At 39.6% G+C, this 17,074-nt stretch overlaps 1 protein-coding gene and 1 long non-coding RNA gene across 3 annotated transcripts in view; both read right to left on the reverse strand.

Annotated features, from left to right (window-relative positions):
* Window positions 1–17,074, reverse strand: part of LOC119766963 (phosphoribosylformylglycinamidine synthase) — a 138,807-nt gene that overhangs the window by 15,885 nt on the left and 105,848 nt on the right. The window lies entirely within an intron of this gene.
* Window positions 2,662–3,623, reverse strand: LOC119766964. The gene is made up of 3 exons (XR_005277232.1): window positions 3,552–3,623; window positions 3,342–3,435; window positions 2,662–3,203 (listed from the first exon to the last, which is right to left on the reverse strand). It is a non-coding gene; the product is annotated as an uncharacterized LOC119766964 (long non-coding RNA).

The following is a 17,074-nucleotide window of genomic DNA, read 5'->3' on the forward strand; positions in this document are numbered from 1 at the left end:
CAAATTTGGCCCGGTCTTCAAAAACTTTGAGCACCCCTGCTTTAAGTGCTCCATATATACAGCAATTCCCCACGAAAACAGCATGATTCAAAAAAAAAGTTCTCCGATCGGGCTCAAAATTTTTCTGGGGGATCCTTGGAGGAAATAATTACACCCGTATTTTTTTGATTGGCCATTCGGGTGACCAACGCCGTGTTAGGGTGGTTCGAAAAATGGCAATTTTCGTCGATTTTCGCAAAAACCACTTTTTTCAAAAAATCATATCTCCGCGCCATTTCATCCGATTTTAGCTGTCCTAGACGCAAAAGAAAGGTGATTAGTTGGGCTATTTGGGAAAAATAGTAATAAGTTTCAAAAATCTAGCTTAACATTAGAAAAGGTTGAATGAAAACATAAAATGCTGTTTTGAAGGTCTCGGGACCAAAGAGCCTATGTCTGAAAATATTTTTATCGGATTCCTCGGAAAATTTCACATCACATATCAGAACATGGTGAAGTTATATTTTCGATACTCTGAGATACGATTTTTTGAAAATAAAAACTGGGTTTTTCGACGCACCACGCGCAAAAATAGGAAAATGACGAAAACGGGAAAAAACGACTTTTTTCACTAAAACTGCGATAACTTTAAAATTTCAGCGATGACCTATATACATATTAGGATACCAAAATTTTCGTTATTGAAAGACGCAACTTTTGGTACCATACCTACGCCGTGTTAGGGTGGTCTGAAAAATGGCAATTTTCGTCGATTTTCGCAAAAACCACTTTTTTCGAAAAATCATAACTCCTCGCCATTTTAACCGATTTCAATTGTCTTATACGCAAATAAAAGGTGATAAGTCGGCCTTTCAAAGAAAAATGGTAAGAAGTTTCAAAAATCTAGCCTAACATATGAAAAGGGCGTATGAAACTTTAAAATACCGTTGCGTCTTTTAATTACGAAAATTGGTACCCAAACATCTATAGGTCATCGCTGAAATTTTAAAGTTATCGCAGTTTTAGTGAAAAAAGTTGTTTTTTCGCCAATTTCGTCATTCTCTGGTTTTTGCGCGCGGCGCGTCAAAAAACACGGATTTTATTTTCAAAAAATCATATCTCGAAATCCTGTTAATGAACTCCTCCAATTTTTTAGTATGTTATGTAAAAATGTCCGGGGAATCCAAAAAATATTTCCAGACATAGGCTCTTTGGTCCAGACACCGTCAAAACGGCATTTTAAAGTTTCATACGCCCTTTTCATAAGTTAGGCTAGATTTTTGAAACTTCTTACTATTTTTCTTTGAAAGGCCGACTTATCACCTTTTATTTGCGTATAAGACAATTGAAATCGGTTAAAATGGCGAGGAGTTATGTCACCCTAATGGCCAAACAAAAAAATACGGGTCTAATTATTTCGGCCAGGGAACCCCCAGAAAAATTTTGAGCCCGATCCGAGCACTTTTGTTTTTTTCCATGCTGTTTTCGTGGGCAATTGCTGTATGTATAAAAAATTTCGACGGTTTTATTTGAACGCGAATCAATTCAACACGGAACGTCGGATCGAGGCGCTTTTTGTTGCGTTGGGTTCGTAAAAGCCCAAGGAAGGTTCTTACGTTAACTAATTTACACATTGGCCTCTCTGGAACCGATTCCGGAGCATCGGCAAATTTTACGGAGAAAGTTACGTAAAATTATATTTTGATCTCAGGCTGAATAAGCAAAAAATCAATAAACGTCAACAAACTAAAAAAAGGCAGAACGAAGTTTGTCGGGTAAGGCTTGTTACGAAATAAGAAAATTAAGAAATTAGGCAATTAGGGTATTAGGAAATTTAGATGTTAGGAAACTCGGAAATTTGGTAGTTAGGAAATTGAGAAATTAAGAAATTGATGAATCAGGAAATTAGGAAATTAGTGAATTAGGAAATTTGGAAATTATAAAATAATGGCTGGTACAAATGTTTAACAGTTTTTCTTATATTCTTAAATTCTTAAGAGGTAGTATTTGTAAATATACAGAAAAAAATATTCCAATAAATTTACATTATTTATCATGTACTAAAAGGTATCATGATAAATGATGTATATTTACAGTTCATTCATCATCAATTCTGATTGGCCAATGGGAATGAGAAGCTCGAATTCCCAGTCAAATCAATCCGAATTCTGAAACGGAATCTAATTAGAATCGTACACAAATTCCGTTTCAAACGCAACAACCGGTTCGAACACGGAACCGGTTGTTGCGTTTGAAACGGAATTTGTATACAATTCTAAATAGATTCCGTTTCAAAATTCGGATTGAGTTAACTGGGTTGGATTGCAGTAGGAAACCCACTCAGCGCGTTCCGTTTGAATTCCGTTTAGAATTCCGCTTGAGCGAAAAAAGTTCGATTCGAATTCTAAACAGTGTTCGTTTTAGATTCTAAAACGTATTCCGTTTCAAACGCAACAACCGGTTCCGTTTGAGTTTTCGCCGCAAATCGGTTCAAGCGGAATTCAAACGGAATCGAAACGGAATGGACGGATTAGTTTTGACAGCTGCTTCTTCTTCTTATTTTTTGTTCTTGGTTTGCTGTTTTGCTTTGGTTGAAATATATTCAACCAGAAAAAAAATTGCCTGAGTGTTTTTAAGGTTTAAAACATTTTATTGAAAATGCAAACAATGAAAACAAAGCCCCAAACCACATTAACCCCATAGTTAGTTTTAATGTCATAAAAAGATTTTACAATGAAAGTAGTGACCAAAGTGATGCGCTACCGTCTCGGGAACGTTCCGGAGGAATCTGCTCGTAGAAACGTCGGCTCCAATCTTCGTCATCTGCATGACTTCCACTCGACCTCGCTCATTGGGGCAACCGCGAGTTGACAGATCGGCCTTCCCCGCAGCTCCACGACCTTCGGTTTCGACACTCCATCCTTTTTGGCTGGCAGAATCTAGTCGTTTCGCGGAGTTTCTCCAGTTGATTTGCATCAGGCAGCTGGTCCTTTTCCGGATCCTGGATCCTGGGATTTTGGTTCTTCAGCTGCCGGACTTATGTGAACTGTCGCTCTCATTCTGCAGCAGGTTTCCCAGCAACGGCCTGGTCATCGCGACGTTGCCATCAACCGACTGCGGTGCTGGTCATCGTTGTGCTGGAGCGAGGCCTTATTTCTGATAGGCGGCGGCCGCCACCAGCTACCGGACATTTGCCGATTCCAAATCATACTGGGGGCAGCTCTCTGGAAGAATAAGTTGTCATTAGGTTAGGTTAGGTTAGGTTAGGTTAGGTTAGGTTGAAATAATCCAGAGAGCATTTGTTTTAGGCGCGATCATGGCATTTGGAACATCTAACAATAAGATCTGGACGAGTTACTTACCTCATAAGAAGCAGCAGGAACAATTCTGTCCAAAGAAAAGTCCGCGTTGAAGAATCTGCTACGGCTCGGGAAGAGGATTTTGGGTGAAGGACCACTGAAAAGGGAACATGAAACAAAAAAAAAACAATTACACGATTGTCGTGAACGTGAACATTGCTCCGATACGGTGACTAAGTCTTCTTGTAAACATGAAAAAAATACAAATCTTACCATTTTTACGCAAGAAACGGATCAAAGATAACCCGGAATGCCCGGATCCTTCACCGTCCTGAGTTGTGACGAAATTTTGACACTTTGCACTCACACAACCATCCCAAAACCGCTTCGGCGAATCGCGGCGAAATGTCATCGAGGTTCCACCGCACACCAGTAGGTGTCACCCTAGTGCAAAAATGGTTAAACGGAATCGAAACGGAGTCCAACCGGAGATTCCGTTTAGAAAATTTCGAAACAATTTTCGAAGCGGAATGAACCCGTCATGCGGAAAACCGTTTGATTGGGAAAGGGTGTGGCCTATGTTCTATTTTAAAATGATTGAAGCTCTTAGATGGGAAGTTATCCTGGGAGGTTATCCTACGGCTAAAAACGGCGGCCATCTTTATGGCATCCAGGATAACTTTAGGTTATCCTACGGCAGATTATGAAAAATAAATATGATTCAAGAAACTGAACACTGTTCAAACAATAACATAGTTTGGTTTTCCAAAATCTTAAAAACGGTGAATAATTTAGATAACGGATTCAAAATTCAATAAATTCAAACATTCTGAAAAATCCCAAGGCTCCTCAGAAATAAATAAAATGATTGAAGTAAACAGTCAAAACCTCGTAGGGCCAACTGTGAGGAGTTTATATGATTATCCTAATGATGCAGAACAATATTTCCAAGTCCTACTATCATGGTTTTCAATTCGGCATGCTTGCCAAGTTATTTAAAAAATGTTTTCTGAACATATTTTAATAAAATTTGGAAAGAATTCAAAAAATTCTCAAAGAACCTCGTAGGGCCAGCTATAGGGAGTTGATAAAATTATTCTAAAAATGTAGAACATTATTTCCAAGTCCTACAAGCATGTTTTTCAATTCGACGTGCTTGCCAAGTAATTTTAAAAATGTTTTCTGAACATATTTTAATAAAATTTGGAATAAATTCAAAGAAATTCTCAAAAAACCTCGTAGGGCCAGCTATGAGAAGTTGATAAAATTATTCTAGAAATACAGAACATTATTTCCAAGTCCTACAAGCATGTTTTTGAATTCGGCATGCTTGCCAAGAAATTTTTAAAATGTTTTCTGAACATATTTTAATAAAATTTGGAATAAATTCAAAGAAATTCTCAAAGAACCTCGTAGGGCCAGCTATAAGGAGTTGATAAAATTATTCTTGAAATGCAGAACATTATTTCCAAGACCTACAAGCATGTTTTTCAATTCGGCATGCTTGCCAAGTTTTTTTTTAAATGTTTTCTGAACATATTTTAATAAAATTTGGAATAAATTCAAAGAAATTCTCAAAGAACCTCGTAGGGCCAGCTATAAGGAGTTGATAAAATTATTCTAAAAATGTAGAACATTATTTCCAAGTCCTACAAGCATGTTTTTCAATTCGGCATGCTTGCCAAGTAATTTTAAAAATGTTTTCTGAACATATTTTAATAAAATTTGGAATAAATTCAAAGAAATTCTCAAAGAACCTCGTAGGGCCAGCTATAGGGAGTTGATAAAATTATTCTAAAAATGTAGAACATTATTTTCCATTCCTACAAGCATGTTTTTCAATTCGGCATGCTTACCAAGTAATTTTAAAAATGTTTTCTGAACATATTTTAATAAAATTTGGAATAAATTCATAGAAATTCTCAAAGAACCTCGTAGGTCCAGCTATGGGGAGTTGATAAAATTATTCTAAAAATGTAGAACATTATTTTCAAGTCCTACAAGCATGTTTTTCAATTCGGCATGCTTGCCAAGAAATTTTTAAAATGTTTTCTGAACATATTTTAATAAAATTTGGAATAAATTCAAAGAAATTCTCAAAAAACCTCGTAGGGCCAGCTATGAGAAGTTGATAAAATTATTCTAGAAATACAGAACATTATTTCCAAGTCCTACAAGCATGTTTTTGAATTCGGCATGCTTGCCAAGAAATTTTAAAATGTTTTCTGAACATATTTTAATAAAATTTGGAATAAATTCAAAGAAATTCTCAAAGAACCTCGTAGGGCCAGCTATAAGGAGTTGATAAAATTATTCTAAAAATGTAGAACATTATTTCCAAGTCCTACAAGCATGTTTTTCAATTCGGCATGCTTGCCAAGTAATTTAAAAAATGTTTTCTGAACATATTTTAATAAAATTTGGAATAAATTCAAAGAAATTCTCAAAGAACCTCGTAGGGCCAGCTATGGGGAGTTGATAAAATTATTCTAAAAATGTAGAACATTATTTTCCATTCCTACAAGCATGTTTTTCAATTCGGCATGCTTACCAAGTAATTTTAAAAATGTTTTCTGAACATATTTTAATAAAATTTGGAATAAATTCAAAGAAATTCTCAAAAAACCTCGTAGGGCCAGCTATGAGAAGTTGATAAAATTATTCTAGAAATACAGAACATTATTTCCAAGTCCTACAAGCATGTTTTTGAATTCGGCATGCTTGCCAAGAAATTTTTAAAATGTTTTCTGAACATATTTTAATAAAATTTGGAATAAATTCAAAGAAATTCTCAAAGAACCTCGTAGGGCCAGCTATAAGGAGTTGATAAAATTATTCTTGAAATGCAGAACATTATTTCCAAGACCTACAAGCATGTTTTTCAATTCGGCATGCTTGCCAAGTTTTTTTAAATGTTTTCTGAACATATTTTAATAAAATTTGGAATAAATTCAAAGAAATTCTCAAAGAACCTCGTAGGGCCAGCTATAAGGAGTTGATAAAATTATTCTAAAAATGTAGAACATTATTTCCAAGTCCTACAAGCATGTTTTTCAATTCGGCATGCTTGCCAAGTAATTTTAAAAATGTTTTCTGAACATATTTTAATAAAATTTGGAATAAATTCAAAGAAATTCTCAAAGAACCTCGTAGGGCCAGCTATAGGGAGTTGATAAAATTATTCTAAAAATGTAGAACATTATTTTCCATTCCTACAAGCATGTTTTTCAATTCGGCATGCTTACCAAGTAATTTTAAAAATGTTTTCTGAACATATTTTAATAAAATTTGGAATAAATTCATAGAAATTCTCAAAGAACCTCGTAGGTCCAGCTATGGGGAGTTGATAAAATTATTCTAAAAATGTAGAACATTATTTTCAAGTCCTACAAGCATGTTTTTCAATTCGGCATGCTTGCCAAGAAATTTTTAAAATGTTTTCTGAACATATTTTAATAAAATTTGGAATAAATTCAAAGAAATTCTCAAAAAACCTCGTAGGGCCAGCTATGAGAAGTTGATAAAATTATTCTAGAAATACAGAACATTATTTCCAAGTCCTACAAGCATGTTTTTGAATTCGGCATGCTTGCCAAGAAATTTTTAAAATGTTTTCTGAACATATTTTAATAAAATTTGGAATAAATTCAAAGAAATTCTCAAAGAACCTCGTAGGGCCAGCTATAAGGAGTTGATAAAATTATTCTAAAAATGTAGAACATTATTTCCAAGTCCTACAAGCATGTTTTTCAATTCGGCATGCTTGCCAAGTAATTTAAAAAATGTTTTCTGAACATATTTTAATAAAATTTGGAATAAATTCAAAGAAATTCTCAAAGAACCTCGTAGGGCCAGCTATGGGGAGTTGATAAAATTATTCTAAAAATGTAGAACATTATTTTCCATTCCTACAAGCATGTTTTTCAATTCGGCATGCTTACCAAGTAATTTTAAAAATGTTTTCTGAACATATTTTAATAAAATTTGGAATAAATTCATAGAAATTCTCAAAGAACCTCGTAGGTCCAGCTATGGGGAGTTGATAAAATTATTCTAAAAATGTAGAACATTATTTTCAAGTCCTACAAGCATGTTTTTCAATTCGGCATGCTTGCCAAGAAATTTTTAAAATGTTTTCTGAACATATTTTAATAAAATTTGGAATAAATTCAAAGAAATTCTCAAAAAACCTCGTAGGGCCAGCTATGAGAAGTTGATAAAATTATTCTAGAAATACAGAACATTATTTCCAAGTCCTACAAGCATGTTTTTGAATTCGGCATGCTTGCCAAGAAATTTTTAAAATGTTTTCTGAACATATTTTAATAAAATTTGGAATAAATTCAAAGAAATTCTCAAAGAACCTCGTAGGGCCAGCTATAAGGAGTTGATAAAATTATTCTTGAAATGCAGAACATTATTTCCAAGACCTACAAGCATGTTTTTCAATTCGGCATGCTTGCCAAGTTTTTTTAAATGTTTTCTGAACATATTTTAATAAAATTTGGAATAAATTCAAAGAAATTCTCAAAGAACCTCGTAGGGCCAGCTATAAGGAGTTGATAAAATTATTCTAAAAATGTAGAACATTATTTCCAAGTCCTACAAGCATGTTTTTCAATTCGGCATGCTTGCCAAGTAATTTTAAAAATGTTTTCTGAACATATTTTAATAAAATTTGGAATAAATTCAAAGAAATTCTCATAGAACCTCGTAGGGCCAGCTATGGGGAGTTGATAAAATTATTCTAAAAATGTAGAACATTATTTTCCATTCCTACAAGCATGTTTTTCAATTCGGCATGCTTACCAAGTAATTTTAAAAATGTTTTCTGAACATATTTTAATAAAATTTGGAATAAATTCATAGAAATTCTCAAAGAACCTCGTAGGTCCAGCTATGGGGAGTTGATAAAATTATTCTAAAAATGTAGAACATTATTTTCAAGTCCTACAAGCATGTTTTTCAATTCGGCATGCTTACCAAGTAATTTTAAAAATGTTTTCTAAACATATTTTAATAAAATTTGGAATAAATTCATAGAAATTCTCAAAGAACCTCGTAAGTCCAGCTATAAGGAGTTGATAAAATAATTTTAAATTGCAGAACACAATGTTGAAGTTCTAATAGCATGTTCTTTTATTCGGCATGCTTGCCAAGTAATTTGAAAAACATTTAAAGAAAATGTTTAAAAAAAAGTAATGTTCTTCATTTTTAGAATAAAGTTTATCAACTTCTTATAGCTGGTCTCACGAGTTTTTTTTTTTTTTTTTTTGAGATTCATTGAATTTATTCAACATTTTAAAATAGTTCTAAAAACCATATTTGAAGTTATTTGGCAAGCATGCCGAATTGAAAAAACATGCTTGAAGGACTTGAAAATGATAATCTGCACTTTTAGAATAATTTTATCAACTCCAAGTACGAGGTTTTTGAGAATTTCTTTGAATTTATTCCAAATTTTATTAAAATATGTTCAGAAAACATTTTTAAAATTACTTGGCAAGCATGCCGAATTGAAAAACATGCTTGTAAGACTTGGAAATAATGTTCTACATTATTAGAATAATTTTATCAACTCCTCATAGCTGGCCCTACGAGGTTCTTTGAGAATTTCTTTGAATTTATTCCATATTTTATTGAAATATGTTCAGAAAACATTTTTAAAATTACTTGGCAAGCATGCCGAATTGAAAAACATGCTTGTAGGACTTGGAAATAATGTTCTAAATATTTAGAATAATTTTATTTCAATTCAATTTTGTTTTATTAGTGGTAATTATCGGTGTATAAGTTGTGGTATTTAAAATACATTAAATAGAGATATGGGGTTCCTTTCAACTATTACTAAGTACACAATAATCTTTCGATGTTTTGAATTTTGAAAAGGGGGTGACAGGAGCAGGAAAAAAACTATCAAAAAACCTGCAAAAAAATACTTAAGGAAGGGGACAGGGAAAGGAAAACTTAATTCTAAAATGCAAAGCAAGCCAGAGCACTTCCGGCGTCGTAGATCTTCAGCACGCGCAGCAGTGTACCCTGCTCTCACGTACTTAATCATCAGCTCGCCGAGGGCCATGAATTGCTGTTCCTTATTCTGGCAAGCACAGAAACGGGGAAACATTTCCCGAGCCAGAGAAAGGAACTCAGTTAGGGTGAATAGATCAGCCCCTCCAGCAGCAGCAGCAGCAGCAGCAGCAGTGGTAGACGTTTCATCGCTAGCCGAGGCAGTCACGCTAGCGTAGGTACGCCCCCAACCAGGTGGATGCGTCAAACGTTGGACCGTCGAAGACGATGATTTAGCTGGTTGTTTGTTGGCTGGTTTCTTCCGCTGCCGCGAAAATTTGCTGTGTGGTTCCCTTGGCAGTTGACACACTTGACCAAAGCTTTATTTCGCTCAGCGTAGTCATTGTCCCCAAGTTTCGTCTTCCGAGGTAGTGAGCACTGGTCTGTGAGATGGGCCTCCCCGCATTTAACACACTTGGGAGGAAGCGTGCAATTGCGAGAGCCGTGTCCGAAGCGTTGACATCGGTGACATTCCCGAGCAGGGGTAGATAACACGGGAATACCATATTTTGGTATTACTTGGCATAATAACAAATACCAAAATGTGCCCTTGGTTGCCCAGTAATAGATGGTATAATACCATGAAATCATACCAAAAAACTGTATGGGGAAGACCAAAGCAATACCAAAACGTGCCATTCCAAGGGCAAATGAATACCAGACAAAAAATAATGAGAATTCTCTATAGGATTACAGCGGGAATTCAATTTAGCTAATGGGATTGCAATGAGAAATGGGTAGAATTTTGATGCTATATTTAAATCCTTCGAACAGGCAGGAAAACGAAGTCTTGCTTTGGAGAGCCAAAAAATATCACGTAAAGAAAACTAGAGGAATACTGGAATCGAACTCATGGCAGGTAATGTGCAGACACCATTTTAGCTACCCGTTTACCAACTGAGCTATCAAGGCTTGTTGAAAACGAGCTGCTGCTGCATCAACATGTTTTAGCTGCAGGCAAAAATATCAGGAAATTCAAAGAAAGAGAAACAAACTAAAGCAGAACGAGAAAGGCTATAGCCCAGGCAGCGTGGCATTTTTCGAGGGAATTTCGAGGATGCATGATTCCAACTGAATAGGATTCAACACAAATCCAATATTAAAAAGATTTAAGAACGATGTTCGAATACCACATGCATACCAACATTTTGGTATTGTAAGAGTTATTTTATCAAATTAACAAAGATTGACATTATTTTTTTTTTTTGAGTTTATCGATTATGATGAAAAAGGCACACAATGTTAAGTAAAATCCATTCTAAAATTTTGAATTATTCACGTTAAACCTATTGTTGTCGTAAAATAAATCGTCTAAATATATAAATGTTTTTCTTATCATTTTCAAATGTATCAGCATACTTTTAAGAATGTTAAACATCATTTGAAATAGATTTTTATGAATCACCTTTATTGTATAACAGTTTTGTTTAAAATACCTTTACAATACCAATGTATGGTATTCCCTAATTTATAAAGATCTTTAAATGACTTTTTTAGACCAAAATAAAATAGTTGGCTTTGATTTGGAGTAGATTTGCGTTTTAAAGAATGTAAGTAAGTAACAGTAAGACAAAATTCGACACTTTCTTAAAATTTGCCCAATAACAAAACAATACCAAAATTTGGTATAATACCACAGGTTGGTATTAACTTACACTTTAGACATTTTTTCAAGGGCTCGCGAAAACCAAAATTTGGTATTGATACCATTGAATGGTATTATTTTGCGTTTCCCTTGTTATTTACCCATGCTCGGGATATGTGGGATGACTGTAATACCAATGATTGGTATTAATTTACACTTTAGACATTTTTTCAAGGTCTCTCGAAAACCAAAACTATTATAAATTATTCGCTCTACAGCATTGCCTTGGCGTTCTCGATTGCGAGATTCCTACTCGAAACTAGGTGTCCGAAGGCTTGATTGTTGAGGCAATTGCAAATCTCTTTTTACACCTTAGCTTCCATCCACCCCGGGATTCGAACTGACGACCTTTGGATCGTTAGTCCCAACTGCCTACCAGCGACTCCACCGAGGCAGGACCCAGGGAGACGACTCCTACACCTGGACTGAGCTAACGACCTAACCATTTTTTAGGTTAGTCCGGGGCCAACATTTACTTCCCGTCCGACGGAAGGCGTGATCAGACAAATCTCGTCTCAAAATTTGCCACCGGGACCTTCTGGGATCAAACCCAAGCCGACTGGGTGAGAGGCAACCACGCTTACCCCTACACCACGGTCCCGGCTATTGATACCATTGAATGGTATTATTTTGCATTTCCCTTGTTATTTACCCATGCTCGGGCATGCACACCTAAAAAACGTCAAACAAAAGAAAGACAAAAATCGCTGCTGCACCACTAATCGCCTCCACTGCTGGCACTGAACCCGCAACCTTTGGAGTGTTAACATTCACACAAAAAAACATTAACTAAATTGAGTAAACATTGCCACAAAATCCGCTTTGTTAATACCACCCCGATACTCTTCAAGAGGTTTCCCTTAAAGTAACTGGGAAAGATATACTTTTTACCAAAATGTCCACCAAACATACAAATAAGAATAAATCAAATCATAACAACAATAAAACATATCAAATTCTTAGTATTCCAAATGATTGCACATCTGCCAACAATATTTATAAGGGGTGTCACATAAATTACACCACCAATTACGATTATTCTTGCAAAACAACCTTCAATCACCTTTTCAAACGCACTTTTTACTGTTTGTTTACATAAGTAAACAATCTAAACAACACAACACTTCTTCCAACACAAACTTAACAACGAAAATCAGCAGCCGCCGATTAAATAACAACGGTGAAGCTCGTTGAAAACTGACTGAAATGTCAAATTCGAAATAAATTCCTTCAGATGCAAACCGCCACGGCAATCAGCCTTTGGTCTCCGTGACTTTAGGAATAGCAATATTCCTTGCATCCAAAACTGCATTAGTTAAAGATTCCAAGGCTGAATCAATATCAGCTTTGGTTTCTAAAACAAAATCATGATTTAAATTATTCTCAATATGATGCTGATACCTGTCCCAATTAGCTTTGTGATAATTAAACACAGAACTATTGGGTCTGGTAACTGCTTCATGAGAAAGTGAAAAAGTTACTGGAAGATGATCAGAATCAAAATCAGCATGAGTCATTAAAGAACCACAATGCTGACTTTGATTTGTCAAAACCAAATCAATTGTTGATGGATTTCTAACAGAAGACAATCAAGTTGGCCCATTCGGGTATAAAACCGAATAAAGACCAGAAGTGCAATCTCTGAATAGAATTTTACCATTGGAATTTACACTTCGAAGATCTTCCTCCACTTGGTCTAACCACCTTGCACGTTGCGCCCCCCTCCGCCGCGTTCCAGACGGCTCCGAATTGAACACCAACTTCACCGGATTGATAGTCTGGTTCGGTTGGCGCGCATCCAGCGCCTCCGGCATTCTCGCGACGTGTCCGGCCCACCTGATCCGGCCAGCCTTGGCGACTTTCAGAATGTTTGGCTTGCCGTAGAGTTGCGCCAGCTCGTGGTTCATCCTTCTCCGCCACACAGTGTTCTTACGCACGCCGCCAAAGATCGTCCTAAGCACTCGCCATTCGAAAACTTCAAGTGCTTGCAGGTCCTCCTCGAGCATCGTCCACGTCTCGTGCCCGTAGAGAACGACCGGTCTTATCAGCGTTTCGTACATGGTGCACTTTGTACGCCGGGAAAGATGACCAGACCGTAGGGTCTTGTGGAGTCCATAGTAAGCACGACTACCGGTGATGATGCGCCTCCGAATTTCTCTGCTGCAGTTGTTGTCAGACGTTACCAACGAACCGAGGTACACAAACTCCTCCACGACCTCGAACTCGTCGCCGTCGATCGTCACGCTCGGTCCTATGCGAGCCCTAAGGGACTCGGTTCCTCCTGCCAGCAGATATTTCGTCTTCGCCACATTCACCTTCAATCCAACCATTTCTGCTTCCCGCTTCAATTCGGTGTACCGCCTGGCCACCTCCTCGAACGTCCTGCCGACAATGTCCATGTCGTCGGCATAGCAGATGAATTGGCTGGATCGGTTGATAATCGTGCCCCGCATGTTGACGCCCGCCTCATTACACCTTCAAGCCCAATGTTGAAACAGAGGCCGGAGATACCGTCGCCTTGTCGCAGTCCCTTGCGCGATTCGATCGGGTCGGACATCGCCCCCGAAATCTTCACGCTGCACCGTGCCCCGTCCATCGTTGATTTCACCAGTCTGATCAGCTTCCCGGGAAGCCGTTCTCGTACATGATCTTCCATAGCTCTTCGCGATCGACCGAGTCGTACGCTGCTTTGAAATCGATGAACAGGTGGTGCGTCGGGATCTGGCAAAAAGATTTGGTCCGTCGTCGATTTCCCCTCCACAAAACCGGCTTGGTACGGCCCAACGAAATCCTTTGCTCGCTCCGGCAGACGACAGAAGATGATCTGAGACAGCACTTTGTAGGCCGCGTTGAGAATAGTGATGGCTCGATAGTTCTCACATTCCAACTTGTCCCCGTTCTTGTAGATCGGGCATATTACTCCCTCTTTCCACTCCTCCGGTAGCTGTTCTGTGTCCCAGACCTTGACAATCAGCCGGTGTAGACAGGCCGCCAGCTTGTCCGGGCCCATCTTGATGAGTTCAGCACCGATACCATCCTTACCCGCTGCTTTGTTGTTCTTCAGCTTCTTGATGGCATCCTTAACCTCCCTCATCGTGGGTGCTGGCTCGTCCTCGCCGTCCACCATACCGCTGACGTTGTTTCCCCCGTCGTCCTGGTACTCCGCCTCTGGGCCGTACATGTGCTCGTCGAAGTGCTGCTTCCACCTTTTGATCACCTCACGCTCGTCCGTCAAGATTCCTCCGTCTTTATCCCGGCACATTTCGGCTCGCGGCATGAAGCCAGTCCGGGATTGACTGAGTTTCTTGTAGAACTTACGCGTTTCGTTGGAGCGATACAGCTGCTCCATATCCTGGAACTCCAACTCTTCCAGGCGGCGCTTCTTATTCCGGAAGAGATGGGTTTGCTGTCTTCGCAACTGTTTGTACGACTCCTTGTTCCCACGGGTGTTGCGCAGCAGCCACTTGTCCCGCGCTGCTTTCTTCTCGTCCCAAATCGCCTGACATTCCTCGTCGAACCAGCCGTTCCGTCGAACTCGGTCCACGTACCCGATGGCGCTCGATGCCGCTGCGTTGATGGCTGCTTCCATATGGCTCCAGCAGGCCTCCAGAGGGGCTTCGGCAAGCTCACCCTCGTCAGGCAACGCAGCTTCGAGTTCCCGCGCGTACTTGGTAGCGACCTCATAATCCTTGAGCCGCTCCAGATTATACCGCTGCGGGCGACGGTACCGGATCTTGTTGACCTCAGACAGTCGTTGGCGCAGCTTAGCCACCACCAGGTAGTGGTCCGAGTCGATGTCCGCGCCACGGTAGGTTCTGACGTCGATTATGTCCGAGAAGTGCCGACCATCGATGAGAACATGGTCGATTTGAGTCTCTGTGTCGTTTGGTGATCTCCAGGTGTACTTGTATAGGGAGGTGTGCTGGAAGAAGGTACTACGTATGGCCATGTTTCGGGAGGTAGCGAAATCGATGAGTCGTAGGCCATTCTCGTTCGTCTGCTGGTGAGCGCTGAACCTCCCAATAACCGGTCTAAACTCCTCCTCCTGGCCAACTTGAGCGTTCAAGTCGCCGATGACAATCTTGACGTCGTGTTTTGGACACTTCCTGTACTCGCGGTCAAGAAGCTCGTAGAAAGCGTCCTTGTCATCGGCGTCGCTTCCCATGTGCGGGCTGTGCACGTTGATGATGCTCAGGTTGAAGAATCGGCCCTTGATTCTCAACCGGCACATTCTGTCGTTGACTGGCCACCAACCAATCACGCGCTTCGCCATTTCGCCCAGCACGATAAAAGCTGTCCCCAGCTCGTGTGTATCGCCGCCGCTCCAATACATAGTATACCCACCGAATTCTCGGTGGTCCTTCCCCGTCCAGCACACCTCCTGCAGCGCCACGACTTCGAGACCGCGGACCCGCAATTCGTTGTGAAGAATGCGGTCGCTCCCATCGAAGTTGAGAGACCTGCAGTTCCACGTCCCGAGTTTCCAATCCCTGGATCCCCGAAAATCGGATCGGCGATTGGATCGGCTCGCATCTGGAGCTCTCTGCACTTGGGTTTTACGGCGGGTGCGTGTAGCCATCACCAACCCCCTGTCTCGCCGGAGGACCGTCGTACCAGGACTGTTTAGAGTCCCACCCTGGCACTGGGACTTTTAATCAGCTGCCCCTAACCTGGGGAACAGACGCTGTTTCGAGCCGCCCCTAACCTGGGGAACAGACGCTCGAGGGGGAGGGGGTCCAAACTCTATCTGCTGTAAGCCGCCCCTAACATGGAGAACAGACGCTTACCTCGACGATGGAGCAGGACACCAGTTACCTTGAGCCGCCCCTAACCTGGGGAACAGACGCTCGAAGGGGGGGGGGGGGTGGATCCGCTGTTGTCAGCCGCCCCTGACCTGGGATACAGACGCTTACAACGCACAAGTACTCGAACGCCACCCGATTTGAGCCGCCCCTTACCTGGGGAACAGACGCACTTGCGGGAGGAGGGGGGGGGGGCTTTGTGTGTGGTGGGGGCAGTAAAACACTTCACTTTGCTCTAATTAATTTTCTTTAAAAATTCTAAAAACTTTTCACTGCTTTTAAAAACTTTTTTCCCACACTCCGCGCTTTCCGTGTCGCAAAGTTGTATTTGCTTCTTCCACACTACACTATCAGCCGTACACAAAGGACAGCGTGGTCGAGGGACGACGACGACGACGACTGTTCTAAGGGGCCCGGCTAGGTGTATTGTTTTTTTTCCTGCTGCTGCTGCTGCTTTGACCCGTGGCCGAACGAAATTTCGCGCACTAAATTCACCGAAATTAACGACCGGCAGGTTCGGATTTAACCGGTAGCGGATTCACTGCGCGTTCCTGCGACGAATCCGGTCACTTTACGCCGCGAATCACCACTTTACCGCGAGTTTTGGGCGAATACCGGCGGAACGGTCCGGAGAACGACTTTACTCCCGTATACACGCACACATGCCAATCCCCTTTGAAATAATTTTTATTTTCCCCAGTGCATTGGAAAGGCAAATATGCAGCTGCAATCATAATTTTCCCAAAAGAAGTTTCAAGTTCAATGCCCAAACTTTCAATAACTTTTAACTTAAAGTCACGTAACGTACTAGAAGTCATACTACGGTGGATAACTATTGCAACTCCACCGCCATTTCGATTCATTCTGTTATTGGTTATAACTTTATAATCTGGATCACTTTTCAAATAAGTGCCAGTTTTTAAAAATGTTTCGGTTATAACAGCAACATGCACGTTATGAACTCGTAAAAAGTTGAAAAATTCATTTTCTTTCGCTTTTAAAGAGCGAGCATTAAAATTCATAATATTGATGGAATTACTTAGATCCATGATTAAACTTTAGGGTAAGAACAACATCATTCGCAAATTTTAATCCAATCTGGATAGTTTCCATCATAGATGTAGCATTACTCATTATTTGAATCAAACCAAACAGTGAGTTTTGCAAAAAAGTCATTTTTTCAAACGTAACATCGCCGAGATCAGAAGATCCCAAAGCGTTGCCAGCAGAAAAATTTTCAAATGAAATTTGAGGTACCTGACCAATTTCAGGAAGATTGGTAG

Source organism: Culex quinquefasciatus, chromosome 2 (assembly GCF_015732765.1).
Source record: "Culex quinquefasciatus strain JHB chromosome 2, VPISU_Cqui_1.0_pri_paternal, whole genome shotgun sequence".
Lineage (NCBI taxonomy): Eukaryota > Metazoa > Arthropoda > Insecta > Diptera > Culicidae > Culex > Culex quinquefasciatus.